The sequence below is a fragment of the Prionailurus bengalensis genome, chromosome C1 (genome assembly GCF_016509475.1).
Source record: "Prionailurus bengalensis isolate Pbe53 chromosome C1, Fcat_Pben_1.1_paternal_pri, whole genome shotgun sequence".
NCBI lineage: Eukaryota > Metazoa > Chordata > Mammalia > Carnivora > Felidae > Prionailurus > Prionailurus bengalensis.
The window spans coordinates 183,036,702-183,052,351 of record NC_057345.1 but is presented as its reverse complement, the minus strand read 5'-3'; the positions used below and the strand labels follow the sequence as shown (position 1 = coordinate 183,052,351).

General features: G+C 41.4%; 1 protein-coding gene and 1 long non-coding RNA gene across 3 annotated transcripts in view; one reads left to right on the top strand and one right to left on the bottom strand.

Moving 5' to 3' along the window:
* Positions 1 to 15,650, bottom strand: part of SLC39A10 (solute carrier family 39 member 10) — a 145,012-nt gene that overhangs the window by 64,807 nt on the left and 64,555 nt on the right. The window contains exon 1 of one of the 2 annotated variants that reach the window (XM_043577360.1): positions 2,993 to 3,095. The exons of the other annotated variant lie outside the window; for it this stretch is intronic. The gene's annotated coding sequence lies outside the window, so the exon portion shown is untranslated. Of the gene's footprint in view, positions 1 to 2,992; positions 3,096 to 15,650 lie in introns of those variants that run through there. 2 annotated transcript variants of the gene reach the window in all.
* Positions 7,146 to 9,447, top strand: LOC122481596. The gene is made up of 2 exons (XR_006296895.1): positions 7,146 to 7,438; positions 9,178 to 9,447. It is a non-coding gene; the product is annotated as an uncharacterized LOC122481596 (long non-coding RNA).

The following is a 15,650-nucleotide window of genomic DNA, read 5'->3' as shown; positions in this document are numbered from 1 at the left end:
AAGCACTAGTGTTGATGTCCTTTTGATAAAAGCAAAACCCACGGCATTTCCATTGAAGTAGGCACTACAGAGACCAGGAATGACATTTTTTATCCAAAATATTTCCTTGGGCTAATACTAAGTTTAAATTTTGTTACATTCAATTAAAATTTTAAACTTGATTAAAGAGGTTGATAAGCAAACTTTGCATTCACTGAATAACGTGTCATGAGCATTATGTGACAGAAAGTTATGGAATATGGGCCCAAGTCAGAAATTTAGTCAGGCAGGGAAAACAAGATGTACACATGTAACTGTAAGCTAAAAAAAAATGTTGAGAGGCAGAAAAAAAAACCTATGGATTATTACATAGAAGTAACAACAATAGGATAACTATCCTTGGCAAAGGCCCAGTAGAGACCATTAAATCTCATTCTGGGGGTAACCACGTTATCAGAGTTAAAGACATAAAGCAGTCCTTCAACTAATGCAAAACTGAAACATTTGTATGTAGAAAAGAAGTCAAAAGAACTAAGTTTTTCTGCAGCTCTTTGTTTCATAATGTCATTTATAAAGGTCACAGTAAACCCATGAGGTAGGTTTTTTTTAGCACAAGTTCATAGATAAAAGATTATGATAAAGCAGCTTGCTCGAAGTAACCAAACTAGTTAATAATGGGTCATAGTTTTGAACCGTTAAGTCTCACTCCAGAGCCTTAAATTCTTTCCAATAGTGGCTAAAGCTTGAGGGAAGTGAATAGCAAAATAAATTCTCTTTAATAATTTATAATAATTTACCTTGCTCTAACACCTATATCCTATTCTCCATAAATCAGTTAAAAAAAAAAAACCAAAACACCTTTGGGGCGCCTGGGTGGCTCAGCAGGTTAAGCGTCCAACTTCAGCTCGGGTCATGATCTCGTGGTGAGTTGGAGCCCCGTGTCAGGCTCTGTGCTGACAGCTCAGAGCCTGGAGCCTGCTTCGGATCCTGTGTCTCCCTCTCTCTCTGCCCCTCCCCTGCTCATGCTCTGTCTCTGTCTCAAAAATAAATAAAACATTTAAAAAATTAAAAAAAAAAAACCCTAGAGTAGTACTCTCCTAAAAGTACTTCAAAATCAGGTGCTCAAAAAGGGGAAGAAACATGTTGGCTTGTAAAGTGTGGAACATAAATTGGCAATGGGAAGAACAATTACAGCTCATCACACGTGTTACTGATTTGACACCTCTTAAGAGAAGCTCTTATTTTAAAGTAGCACCAAAGTCACTCCTGCACAGGGGTGTTAACCAGAAGTCTGTGTATAATATTGTTTTGTGAATCTGGATAAAAAAAATACTATTCTCATCTTAATCTCTGAAATTTAGTTATTTCAGTTATGAATGCAGGCAAAACCACAGTAAAATGCAGTACCTATAGTTTATCCAAAAAAAAAAAAAAATCATACACATTAAGTCCTTTAAAGACCACTGAGTCCTAGTTTAAAATTAGGCTTTAGACCTGAAACTACTCTTTCTATTTAATGCTCTACTAAAGCATGGATTACCTCATCATATTTAATATTTTGATTATTTCAATATAGTTGGTTTCTGTTGTAATTCTATATATTCCACATCTAAAAAAAATCATCATTCTGAGGCTAATCGAGCAATTAAAAAACAAAACAAAAAAATCCCTCCAGTATATCGTTTTATTTCCTTCACACCACTTGTCACTGACTTTCTCTCTCTCCCTACTGGAATATTCAGCGAGTATAGGGATGTGAGTGGTCTAGTATGGACCCCCCAAAATCTAGAACAAGTGACTCATACTCAAAATCTGTAGGAAAGTCCCTTAAAAAAAAAAAGTACATAAAGTCTTAAGATTTTCAGTGCATTACAATTAACTACATTCTAAATTTCCATCTTTTCCAGTATATTATTTGTTCTTAATTATGTAAACCTGTCACATGCTAGTTTTGCTCTATGGAGAACGACTCAATTTCAAGGTAAAACCAGAGCACTCAACAGTGTAAAAGACATTAAAGTAAAACAAAACCAAAACAAAAACCGCCCCACCAGTATATGTAACGTGCTTTAAAAAAAACTACGTGCTTTATGTCACTCTTTTACAGGGACTTGAGCGAACGACCCTTCCGAGGAGGGCTGCTGCTGTGGCTGATTACTTCTTCCTCGCGCCCAACTCCTAAAAGACAGCCCATGTGGACAGGCTCCCACGTGAACCGGGCTTTACACAAGCCACGGGAAGACTTTCCACATCATCGCCCGCGCCCACGCAGGGCCCCGTCTGAGCTGGGGCGCTCGGCGATCCCAAGGGAAAAGCGAGCCGAGCAGACCCCTAAGCCAGGCGGGGGCCGCGGCGGTTCTGCTACCACTTCCCCAGCCGGGACCACTTCGCTCACGCCGCAGGGCTTTCGGGAACAAAGCCCGGGCCGCCACGCCGCCTTCGGGCCCACCCGGCCTCCCCCCACCGACTCAGCCTCAGCCCCACCCTAAGGCCTCAGCTCCGGGGACCCCAGCCGGCTTCGATGTTAACTCCCCCGCGTCCCGCCTCGGCTTTTCGGTTGGTGGGGGAGGAAAGCCTCCACGAGGCCTCCCGCGGCAGGAGCAGAGGCGCCACCGTCCGTTAGCCTCCAGCTAACAGCGGCGCCCAGGCTCCATCCCGGGGGCTCCTCGCCCGACCCCACCGGAGGGGAGAACGGGACAGGAAAAATCGAGGCATTCGTCGCCGCCGCAAGTCCCCCCAAGGCCTGACTGCGGATCCTCCCACCCTCCGGCCTTAGGGTCCCCGCCTCCTCTGGCAACGCCATCCTCGGCCCCCGGGCCGCCCGCGCGCAGCCCCCCAACCGCCGCCCGCCCGCCCAGCGGTCACTCCCCCACTCCTCGCGCGAATCCCCGGCCTCAACAGGAGGCTGGGTCGGGCGCGGGGCCCCGCACGCGGAACGAAGGCTGCCCGGCCGCCAACCCCGCGGCAGTCCAGAGCGCACACGAGGAGCCGCGGCGCCCCACGCGCAGCCCACCGCGCGCTCTGCTCCGGCTCGTCGCCGCCGCCGCCGCCGCCGCCGACTGCAGCGCCCGGATCCCCGAGGGACCCAGCCCGGACTCCCCGGTTCTTGTCTCCCTTTCTACCCCCCCGCCGTCCCGGGACTCGCAGTCTCCGCCGCGCATGGGGCCGGTTCTGGGGGAGGGAATGTAAACAAATCGGGGTTTTATAGTTACCTCACACTCGAGTGCCGTGTGCATCTCCTCTCCGCTCGGTACCAAACCCCGGCTGCACCAAATCGTGTATTCACCAAAGCCAGCTGCGCTAACTGCGTCGCGGAGGCCCGCGCGTCAGACACCACCCTACGCTACCGGCGTACAAGGCCCACTCAGGTCCCTGCGCAGCCGCACCCCGTCCGCCTATGGGTGCTACGCTCTGGGCGTACACGCACCACCCAGCCATTCACTTCGGACAACGCAACTTGCGGAGGGGAACTGCACCACTCTCGGGATTCCACACGGGCAGAGCGAGCAGTAGGAAATTCGAGTCTACGCAAACTGCGGAGCCCCGTGGCTCCGCGGTAGTTTTGTTCCAAGAAAGGACGCTGCGGGGGAGTTGGGGCGGCTTCTAACGCATGCGTGGAGCGCCCTTTACCACTCGCTTTTTATCCCGGTTTTGCATGTCGGTTGCTGCAGCCCTGGGGAGGCGGATGAGTAATGGAAACTGTAAGCGCAAACGCTTTAGCCAAAAGGTTTCAGATCGATAAATTAAGATGTTTATCTGTACGTGAGTTAAACATCTACACTAACTTAACTCCTCCCCTTTGTTAAAATAACCTTTCGGTCTCTTAGGGCAAAAGGGAACTCGTATTTAGCGCTAAGCGCAAGACCTTTTGCATAGTTCACTCTCCACCCCACAATTTATTCTCAAGCGCACTTCCTGCAGGCCTTTCAAACCTCAAAGAAAAAGTTGAGTTCAGAGAGCGTGTCCAACACTTACAGTAATTATTGAGACTTTGGCAACTTTCCAAGCCTTTCCACCACTTCCTACTACCTAATTCACTGATTATTTCTTAACACCCAACGGCAAAAACTCCTGATGCAGCCAAGCAATTCCACGGACTCCTGCCTACCTCGTGCTCATTCTTGCTCCCATTCCTTTGCTCACAGCATACCTGCCACCTGAATTGTCTCCTCCCCTTTTCTTAAGCAATTCATAACCCATATTTTCCTGAAAGGTGGCTCTGGACACCTTCTCTTTGCTTTATTACTCTGCTTCCTACAGTTACTTAATCTTCATGGTGAGGCTTATCTGTATTCTGTCTGGTGTGCCTGTTTCTGCATCCAGTCAAATCTGTTTAATAGAATGAGTTCTGGGGGTGTTTTACTGATGTCTAGCAGAGTGCATAAAACCGTGATCAATAGTAATAGCAAGTCTTACGATGGATCAGTTACTAAGTGCTTTACATATATATTTCATGCTCATAACACAGTGAGGTAGATATTATTATCCCACCCCAGGAAACTGAGGCACAGGAAGCTAAGTGACTTGCTTAAGATCACAGACAGGAGAATTGGAATTGAAACCCAGTTAGTATGGCTACATGTCTTGCTATTCTGCATATTTACCTCTGTGAAGCAAGGTTTTGTTTTTGTTTTGTGTCTCTGCAAAGAAGATCTTTTGGGTGCTTACTAAACACCTACTGACTGCCAAGGTACTAAGTTTCTTATATCCCTTTTTTCTTGTCTGGGGAAAGCCAATCCATTGACCCCACTAGTGCCAGTTTCACAGACAGGAGAAGTCCTGAGATGTAGGGAAGAGATTAAGTCTGAGTCCTTGCTTCAAGTCTTACCATAGTCACTAGCTGGGAGAAAATGACCATTTTCCTCAGATTCATGGTTAAGAAAATTGGTCTAAATTTATTCTGAAGTCCTTAGATCTCATATAATCAGAAGTAAAGTCCTTAGATTTCATAAAAGCAGTATAGTACATCTTTTAGGTCGAGAACACTAAAAGCTTCCCAATTACCCTTATGTTTTAAGACTCATAATTATTTTATTGACCACATTACTATGAGCACTTTTACAATATATGTAATGTCTTTTTTCTAAATATCAATAAAATACAGTACTTACATTCCTTATATTTTAGGGTACCCACGCTGCTTTCTAGTTATATAAGGCTACTGTTCAGCTGGTTCACACAAGTGCAGCTGAACTGATTCATCATGTATTCAGATACCTCCATACAAGTTGTTCAACAGCCACAGCTCTGAGTCCAGTTCCCCCATGGCCTGTATCTGTACCAGCCCTTTCTCCCAGGACTCTCCAGACCTCCCACATTTCAGGAATGAAAGGGTTAAGACCTGGCTCAGCAGGAAACCTACAGGACAGCCTGTTATCAAAGACTTCCATTCCAATTGCTTGGTTACTAATTGTTACATATTATAAATATACCTGCATAAAACTGTAGGATAAACCTACTTGAAAATAGACCATGGCTACTCCCACTTCTGTACACTTACCCAAACATTCATATATGATCAAGTATACCCACTCTGAGTAGGGCAGGGCTTAGAGTAAAATTACTACCTTCAGTAAATGAGCTGCAAACTAGTATATTACTTTTCCTACTGGGAAAAGGAATCTCAGCAAATGAGTTGAAGGCCTACTCCAAAATCACCCGCTGAGTTAAACAATGGAGAGTGCTACAAAAATACCACTATAATGTAGGTTTTATTTCTGTCCATTTTATATACAAGGAATGTGTCAGGGTAAGAGATTTCTAATATTTTAGAATCAGAACTTTCTAAAAAGGTTACTTTTTTCTATCTACCTCATTTGATTCATTAAGAAGCTCACCTGAACTATAAAAACCATGTAGATGATTTGCAAAAGCCTGGGGAGGAAGACAGAGTACCGAATTACGAATTACGTGTAAATGGTTTACCTCTCATTTGTTTTGCTTATTCACACTGCTGCAAGCACAATTTCATTTCATCTAAAATTTTAAGCATGACCAACCTACCTTTGTGAGGCATGATATAATAAATCCGGTGGCACTTTTTGCCCCTCAGAGGATTAGAAAAGAACCAGCTAGCTATAAGGCGCCTGGGTGGCTCCATCAGTTAAGCTTCTGACTCCTGACTTGGGCTCGGCTCATGATCTCATGGTTTGTAGTTTGATCCCCGCATCGGGCTCAACCTGGCAGCTTGGAGCCTACTTGCGATTCTCTCTCTCTCTCTCTCTCTCTCTCTCTCTCTCTCTCTCTCTCTCCCCACCCCCCTCTCTCTCTCTGCCTCTCCCTGACTAGTCCTGTCTCTCAAAATAAGTGAAAAAAGAAAAAAGAAAGAGCTGCAATAAAGAGAGAAAATAAGAACCACACATCATACCTCCATCTTTAGTTGTGACTAAAGGAAGTTGGTGACATAAACTTGGTTTCCCTCTAGTAAAGGGGAAAACAGTGACTATCAACAACAAAGTTAAGAACTTGTAATTAAATGTGTAAAGAACATAACCAGTTCTAAGACATCAGACCTTTCAAACAATTGTTCTCTCCATGAATTAAGTTTACTAATAACCAAAGATAAAGAAAACTACTTATATTCATGTTCAGTTTAAACTCTCAATTTTCACATGTCCAAACAAGTTTGGTTCAGACAGGGTTATGCCTTGAGGAAAGAGAACCTGGAAGACTAAATTATACAGATGTACAGCCCTCAGGTAGGCGGTACAAAGTACCAGAAACAAGTGTTCACGAATGAAAAAGTAATCAGGACTATGTTCTAAACCTAGGCCTCAAAATTAACAACTGTCTACTCATGTTTGGAGACTATGTTTTTCAGCTTGGAGATAGAGGCCCCTGCTCCAGATCCGAACCAGAGAAATGTAAAGGGCACGCCCCTTTTTGTTCCTTAAGACCTAAGGCACTCTGTGACATCTAACATGTCAAACCCAGGGTCAGGATGGGAAGTGGAATCTGTGGGGCAGTCTTTTCCTGATCCCCTGAGAAATTATGTCTCTGACATCTCATCTAAAGACTCGCCATTCCTGGGGCACCTGGGTGGCTCAGTCTGTTAAGCAACCAACTCTTGATATTGGCTCAGGTCATGATCTCACGGTTCGTAGGTTCGAGTCCTGCACCAGGCTCTGCGCTGACAGTGCAGAGCCTGCTTAGGATTCTCTCTCCCTTTCGCTCTGCCCCTCCATCTCTCTCTCTCTCTCTCTTTCTCTCTCTCTCTCAAAAATAAACATTAAAAAAAAAAAGACTCTCCATTCCCAAAATTAAGATAGACTGTGAGAATTTGCAGGGAAGTGCTCATTGTAGGAGCACAGCTATCCTTGTAGCCATTTCTAATGAGCAACACTCATGTAACTGACACGACCATCCTCTTCCACAGAGCCCATCACTGAGGAGGGTACACAAAGGGAGAAAGGAACCAATCCCACCCCGGTGAGCAAGATTTGACTGATGTCCCTGTCAGGTGAGACCATTTTAAGTTGGTAGGCTTATCCAATAAAATGAGTTTCAGGTGACCTGCACAAACGAAACTAGATTGGAGAAATGAAACAGTTGAAACAACACCCAGTAGAAAAGTCAGTTTTTATATCATTTCCCTAGAGGATGCTGTCATTAGCCAAGTTAGATCCTTCACTTTCAGTTCATTGCAATACAAACAAAAGGCCTTTAGTATTAGACAGGAAGAAAGACAATAAGGGAGAGGCTTAAAGCTTCTGATTTGCCATGGCAAGTGCTTTCGAAAATAGGAACGAGAACTAGCCTAGGAGAAATAGGAAGAACCACTAGGAAGAATGAATGAAAGGAAGAAGATCACAGCTGGAGCCAGGGTACCAGGCACATCACACATTTGCGCACATGGTACCAGGAAGACTTCTTGTCCCAGACCTAGTCTATTGTGCTCACCGATCCCTGGGATTCCACATTTAGAACTTTATTCCTGGGTCTTGAAACCAAAGGGACTTTGACCCTGAAGGAAGTTACCACTATTTTATTGTTTATACTGCCGTGAGGGTGCATTTTTTTCCTATCTTCTCTGAAGAGGAAGTTTTAAGAGAGAGGAAACATGATCATCTGGTTTCCCAAGGGTAATGTGGTACAAAAGGACAAAAGGAAAACTAGACAAATTCCCATCTTCTTAATCTTGCTCCTAGCCAGTCTTGTTCACTCAGAAAATCCTAAAATGAAGGAAAACAGTAGGTTTGGTAAGTTTGTACCAAGCTTGGGGGCCTAGATGCCAAGAGGCAGCCGTTTGGGATCCTTTAGAACTCTGAAAGCACAGCAAAAAATCAACTTTCCAAATCTTCACTCCCAGTCCAAAGGAATAAAAAGAGCAACATAAATAATCCACATGAATATTGCAAATTTGAAGAGGATTTGGCGATGGTTACGCTTTAAGGAAAATTATCAACATGGAACTGAATTAGCAGTAAGTTACCATGCAAATATTTTTTAAAGCAGGTTCATTTGTTTAACTGGTTAAACTTAATAAACTCATTTTTAAAGTTCATTTAAAATGTCATCACAAGAGAGCATATTTCAAATCTTGCCTAGAGATTCCAAGACAATTAATAATGAGACCCATTTCACACCTGACATTTATGAAACCAATCAAATACATCTTTTAAAATCAAGATAATTTGGTTTAGCTTAACAAATATTGCTTATCTTCATTATTAAGTTTGACAGCAGGAATGCAACTAAATTCTAAACATTAGGGAAGACAATAAATGAATTCTCAAAACAAGAGTAGCTTGTAGGGATTTCCAGATTTTCCCTGAACTGTTTGTAAGTACAGCTCAAATTACGTTTTTACTAGAATAAGTCACTTTTGTATTTTTCACAGAATCCCGTACACCACCTCTTGTTACCATTTCACATCTGTAGGGCAGTTCTAGATATTCCCTACTGTTTTTTGAGGAATGATTCTGGCAATGCCCAATAATTAAGAACTCACTATGCTTGGCTTGCTTCCTTATAGATGATCTCACCTACAGCTTCCAAGGATTTCCTCACACTCAGGTTTCATTCCAATTATAGTGACAGTTGCTTTCTCTAGGGAATTAGTTTTCAGTGTCTTTCTTCCCACCCTAAATACATGAAGATGTATAGTTTAAAATGTGTTGATTAATTAAATATGATAATTTCTTTTAACCCTGTATAACCCTGTATAGCAAGGTAAATATGATTATGCCCATTTCACAGATGAAGAAATCAATGTGGTTACAGAGCATGTGGCAGACCCAGGACTCCAGTGCAAACAGTGTGGCTCCGGAGGCTATGCTCTTAGCCCTTACATCACGTTGCCTCTTATTTTTGTGAGGTTATCTATATTAGTTTCTCTGCAAAAGTTGGTAATTTAAAAAAAAAATCTGTAGAACCTTAAACTGGTGGCTTCTCAGTCTATAAATGTGGCAGGTCAATGGAAATTTTAAATGGAATAAAGCATAGAATAAAAACGTTTCAAGATACTTATAATGTGAACATTTGTTCTTTTCTGCTTTATCTTTCAGCTTGACTAGCTTGAATCAATTCCAAGGGAGATGTTTATTCCACAGTCTCTTAAATTAGAAAGTTAATTAGCCAATCTGGTTATACATTTAGTTGAAAAGCTTTCCCCTCTTTATGGTGATTTGATGTAGTTGTTCAAGTATTTATTTATACCAGTACAGTTATATTAAAAATTAAGCAGAATCAAGTGTATGTTAACAATTTTGATTAGTCATGGAAAGGTGAGCTATGAAATTGCTCATCAGTGAAGAATTGGTCAGGTGCAGGCAAACACATCCCAGCAGATTTAAAGTGAAATTCACTTAGGGGATTAAACACTCACTCCAGTCCTTAGATGAATCTCTATCCTCTGCAAGTCTCCCTTGGAGACTTGGAAAAAAGAGGTAAGTGTTAATTAAGGGTTGGAAATATCTTCAAGCAAAAGTCTGTGCTCCTTTTATGTTGCAAGCCACTCTGTCAAGTAGCTGGGAAATGAGGGCAAACAAAATAGAATTCTTGCCCTTCAGAAGCTTACAGTCCAGTCAAGGAGATAACGAAGGAGGCAATTTCAGTACAGTATGGAAAGTGCTATATTGGAGATAGGTATGGGTTGCCGTGGCAACAAAAGCAAAAATGCCTTCAGAAAGGAAGTGACATCCAAGGTCTGACCTAAGGATTAGTAGGAAACAGCCAAGTAATGAAACAGAGGACAGAGAAATGCAAGCAGAAGAATGAAATGAGTAATAGTGTGGTTCTCAACTGGGGAACTGAAACCCGTGGTGTTGATGTGTGTTTTTGACATGGGGTGTTGGAAGAGATGAGACAGGGCCAGTAAGCAGGGTTTTTGTGTACCATACAGAAGAGTCTAAATGCTACCCCGAAGGCATTAAGAGCTGCTGAAGAATTTTAAACCAGCAAGTGCCACGATCACAGGTAAGAAGGAAGTAGCAAGTATGATTTGTTTGATAGGCAGAATATGCCTCCCCCCACCCCTGCAAATGATATCCATGTTCTAATCTCTGCAACCTGTGAATATGTTAGTTTTCATAACAAAGTAGAGATTGGGGATAGAATTAGGTTGCTAATTAGCTGACCTTGAGATGGGGAGATGATCCCAAATTAACCAGGCAGGCTCAATTTAATCACACAAGTAGATGGAGACAGGTAAGTCAGAGGGCCATGTGACTGTGCAAGCATGGTCAAAGTGATGCAATGTTGCTAGAGAAAGAAAGTCACAAGCTGAGGAATATGGGTGGCCTCTAGAAGCTGGAAAAGGCAGGGAAATGGGTCTCTCCAGAAGGAATGTGGCCCAGCGAGACCCATGTCAGACCTCTGACCTACAAACTGTAAAACAATAAATTTGTATTGTCCTAAGCCGCCAAGTTGGAAGTAATATGTCCCAGCAGAAATAGAAAACTAATGTATTAGGAAGCCGTTATAGCAATAATCCATGTGTGAAGTAATCATGGATAAAGAAATCTTGCTGATTTGATAAGCATCGAAGCGATAGAATCAAACTGGAACCCCAACTCCATTAACTTGCTAGCTGTGGCCGTGAAAGGCCCTTCTTAAACCTGATCATTCAGCTTCATTTTCAATATCTAAAAATTGAGCAGTATTTTGCAGGGTTTTGTTTGTTTACTACAAACAAATGTTTGTACAAATGTTGTAACAAACTAATGTTTGTTAACATTAGCTTTAAATTTCAAATAGGAAGAAATACATGGTACAATATGAATGAATCATGAAAACATTATGCTAAGTGAAGTAGGTCAGACACAAAACCGAATATTTTATGATTCCACTGATATGAGACGCCTAGAACAGACGCAATTCATAGACACAGAAAGTACTAGAACAGAGGTCAGCACGTACTGGGGTGGGGGGATGGGGTGAGGAAAAGAAGAGGGAGTTCATGTTTAATGGGTACAGTGTTTACCTGGGATGATGAAACAATTTTGGAAACGGATTGTGAAGCTGGCTGCACAACACTATGAATGTCCTTAACGCGATGTACTTAAGAATGGTTAAAATGGCAAATTCTATGTATATTTTACCACAACAAAAACAAATATAATGATTAAATCCATGCCATTTTATTTTACCTTAGATGCTAAGAAAACCTAATTTCTAGATGCAAGAAAAGAGTGGAATTGTTTAATGGATTCAGCTTCATGTACTCTTTGAGTATTAGACCTTAAAAATGGCTAAAATGATACATTTTGTTACCTATATTTAACCACAATTAAAAAAAAATTAATGTAGGGGCGCCTGGGTGGCTCAGTCAGTTAAGCGTCCGACTTCTGCTCAGGGCACGATCTCACAGTCTGTGGGTTCGAGCGCCGCATCAGGCTTTGTGCTGACAGGTCGGAGCCTGGAGCCTGCTTCGGATTCTGTGTCTCCCTCTCTCTGCCCCTCCCCTGCTCACCCTCTGTCTCTGTCTCAAAATAAGTAAAAAGCATTTTAAAAAATTTAAAAAAAATTAATGTAGAATACAAACAGCAGTGTATTCTACCTCCCAGAACAAAGCCCTCCATTATCTGAGTTTTTTTCCTAGGGATTTACCTCCATATTTTACAATAATATGCTTATCCTGCCATTTCATCAATTTGAGGCATCTGCTATTGACTTTCAATAAGGAAGTATTTAACTCTCTTAAATATGCACACTCATAATCTGGGAGATCAGAGAGTCTGCTCCTTACATAGATTTTCAAACACCCTCTGGTTTCCAGGCTTACCATTCACTTCCTTTTTCATAAGGGCCCAGTGCTTGCAATTCAAGTGTTTCTGGCATGCTAGAGCCAACAGGCATCCTTCGTCCTACCGTTCCCATCCCCAAGGGCTAACTTGTCTAAGGAAATAGTTCATTATTTCCTTTCTACCTTTCAAACTGTTTATTACTCTTGCCCATTTCCTTCTCTGTCTTTACAGCTGTATCTTTGTTATTTCTTTTTGTGTGTGTGACTTTTAGTTGAGGAGGAAAAGATAATGTTATGTTCCATCTGCCATATTCAACCCAAAGTGCTCCGGAGTTGCTTTTTAAGATTAAATGAACTAATACAGGTAATGAGATAATATAGGCAAAATGCTTTGCAATGTCCTTGACATCTAATAACGTATAGCCGAAGCAACAGTATGGTCCCTATCACCATTATCATCAATTACCTAACAAAAGGTTGTTAGGATGGACGACAGTAGAATGTCAAAAAATACTGCTTACAACAGAGTATCACTGTTGGTTGTCCAGCATTAATGGCATCTGATTGGAAATTTGTTTTTCTTAAAAAACAAAAAGTAATTTTCACAATGTATTTATAAAGTAGAATGTTCTACAGCTAAAAAGGATAATCTGGATTACCTGAAACTCTCTCATCCTTTAGATTTCACATTCTCAAAGAAGGCTTCTCTATCTCAAGAACCCTCTTCCCTGTACTAACTTGCCATGATTCTCTCATTACATACTATTCCTTTCCTTAATAGTTCTAATCAATTTTAAAATGACTCTCTCCCTTCTCCCCACTGCTCCCTCCCCCCGCCTTCTCTGTGTGTCTCTTTAACTGTGTTTTGTCCCTAACCAGACTTAACTCAAGACAAAGGGCCATGGGAGTTGTCATTAACAAAAAAGTCCACTCAAGTCCCAACATAGTGCCTTGAATGACTCTGTTCTGAATGAGTGGACTGCCAGGTATAGCATAATAAAGGACACATAATGAGATGCTATGTTTGGAGAAAGAAACACATAGAAGTAGTTTGTAAACTACATTAATAGTGGTGGCATTTGGGGAAGGTTATCAGCATTTTTTAATTCCTCTATCCTAATACTGTTACTACCACTACTAATGAACAGCTATTGAATATTTACTGGGTGTCAGAACTTACCTAAGTGTTTTACATACATTTTCTAATTTAATCCTCAAAACAACCATATGTACTCTCATTATACCCATTTTACTGATAAGAAAATAGCTGCAGAGAAGCTCTATAACTTGCCCAGCTGGGGACATCTGCTAAAGTTCAAACCCACAGTCCAAGCTGAAAGCCCCTTGATCTTAAACCACTAAACTATCACACTATCACGTGTGTGTGTGTGTGTGTGTGTGTGTGTGTGTTGCATGTGTGAAACAGAGAGAGAAGAAAATGTACTTGCTAAAGTCTCAAATCCTGTGGTAATAAACTAAGGGCCAAATTGTTTTTGCCAACAAAAATATTTTTTCTGATGCTGTAAAGATAGCAGTAGCTGAATTACTAGAATGGCACTGCCAGTCTTATTCAAGTCCAAGACCAAATCCCATCCATTCACACTTCCCTAGCTCTCTCAAGGCCCAAGTAAACGGAGGCTTCTACATTGGGCTTATTAAAGCCACGTATTCTCCAGTTCTAACTTGTGTGGGAGCTATGTCCTGAGAGACCCAAAATATGAGTTCGAAAGAAAGCCTTCTATCCTCTAAGGGTGGAGAGTCCACAACATTATAAATATGTTTATGATGAATTGTGTGTATCCCTGTGTGACTATTACTCTTTACTTGAACTCTCTAGAATTTGCACGAAATAGAGTGGCTGCTTTTGAGTACGGTTCTAATATGAGCCTCTTCCTATTTTTCAGTTCTTTAGACTTTTATGTTAGGATACCTGATTTATTAGCAATGTTGCAAATGTAAATGGAATGTATGCTCACCCTTTCAGTTGATACTGACTGCAAAACAACCAAACTCTTCAGCAGAGATACTTTGTTTTCTTTCAAAAAACTTTTATTATAGGGGAATCACACTTGGAAGATATTTGCACCTTTGGTATATCATCAAAGAGAAATGTTATGAATTATCTGTATCATCTTTTATGTTCTAATTTTGCTTTTACAGCTATATAGTTTAAAAAGGGGGAGTAGGAAATGGAAATCAGGTACCAAGAGAACCGTGTAAATTTCCAACTTATTTTGCTCTGTTAAAGCCCTGGGGAGTTTGTTCAATTTAGTTCAGAGACTGAATTGTAGAGATTGGCTCCTATTAATTAAGTACTAGATCCAATATGTAATTATGTCCATTAGGACTTTGACCAAAGCTTGAAAGTCAAGGTCAGAAAGCCTAAAAGGAAATCTGTGTGTGTGACATTAAAGTGGGTCAGAGGGCTCCAGTGCCCGTCTCAGGCCAGGTGTTATCTCTGCTACTGAAATGAAGATCAAGTTGGAAACTATAATGATCGCTTAGAAAATAATCTCTTTTCAATTATGTTCCTAATTAGTATCTACCAACGAATGTGTTTTGAAATGTGTTTGAAGCATTTCAAGTCTTCTTGTCTAGAATTTATAGCCAAATAAACATTAAAAATACAGTATTTCAATATGGAAGCCTGTTTCTTTCCTAATTTTAAGAATCCAGTTATAAAAACAAGTATGAGATAATCAGGAGATTTTTAATAGTAAGGAATTATTTTTTAATGCATGATAATAGTATTGTGCTTAAAAGAAGAGTCTGTATCTTTTATTTATTTAAAAAAATTTTTTTAACGTTTTTTTATTTTGAGAGAGAGAGTGTGTGTGTGTGTGTGTGTGTGTGTGTGTGTGAACAGGGGAAGGGCAGAGAGAGAGAGAGAGAGAGAGAGAGAGAGAGAGGAAGAATCCCCAGCTACAGGGACAGCTCAGAGCCTACTTACTATGGGGCTCAAACTCAAAAAACCATGAGATCACGACCTGAGCCAAAATCAAGAGTTGGATGCTTAACCAACTGAGCCACCCAGGCACCCCAAGAGATATACACTGACATATTTATGGATGCAATAAGATGTCTAAGATTTGCTTTAAAATAATCCAGTGGGAGGGCGCCTGGGTGGCGCAGTCGGTTAAGCGTCCGACTTCAGCCAGGTCACAATCTCGCGGTCGGTGAGTTCGAGCCCCGCGTCAGGCTCTGGGCTGATGGCTCAGAGCCTGGAGCCTGTTTCCAATTCTGTGTCTCCCTCTCTCTCTGCCCCTCCCCCGTTCATGCTCTGTCTCTCTCTGTCCCAAAAATAAATAAAGGTTGAAAAAAAATTTAAAAAAAAATAAAATAATCCAGTGGGAGTATATAGGTGATTCAAGACTACTCATATATGAATTGCTAAAGTGGATGCTCATTTTACTATTTCTCCGCTTTTGTGTTTTAAAAACTCCACAATAACAGTAAAAAATAAAACATTATAATAAAAGCAAATTAA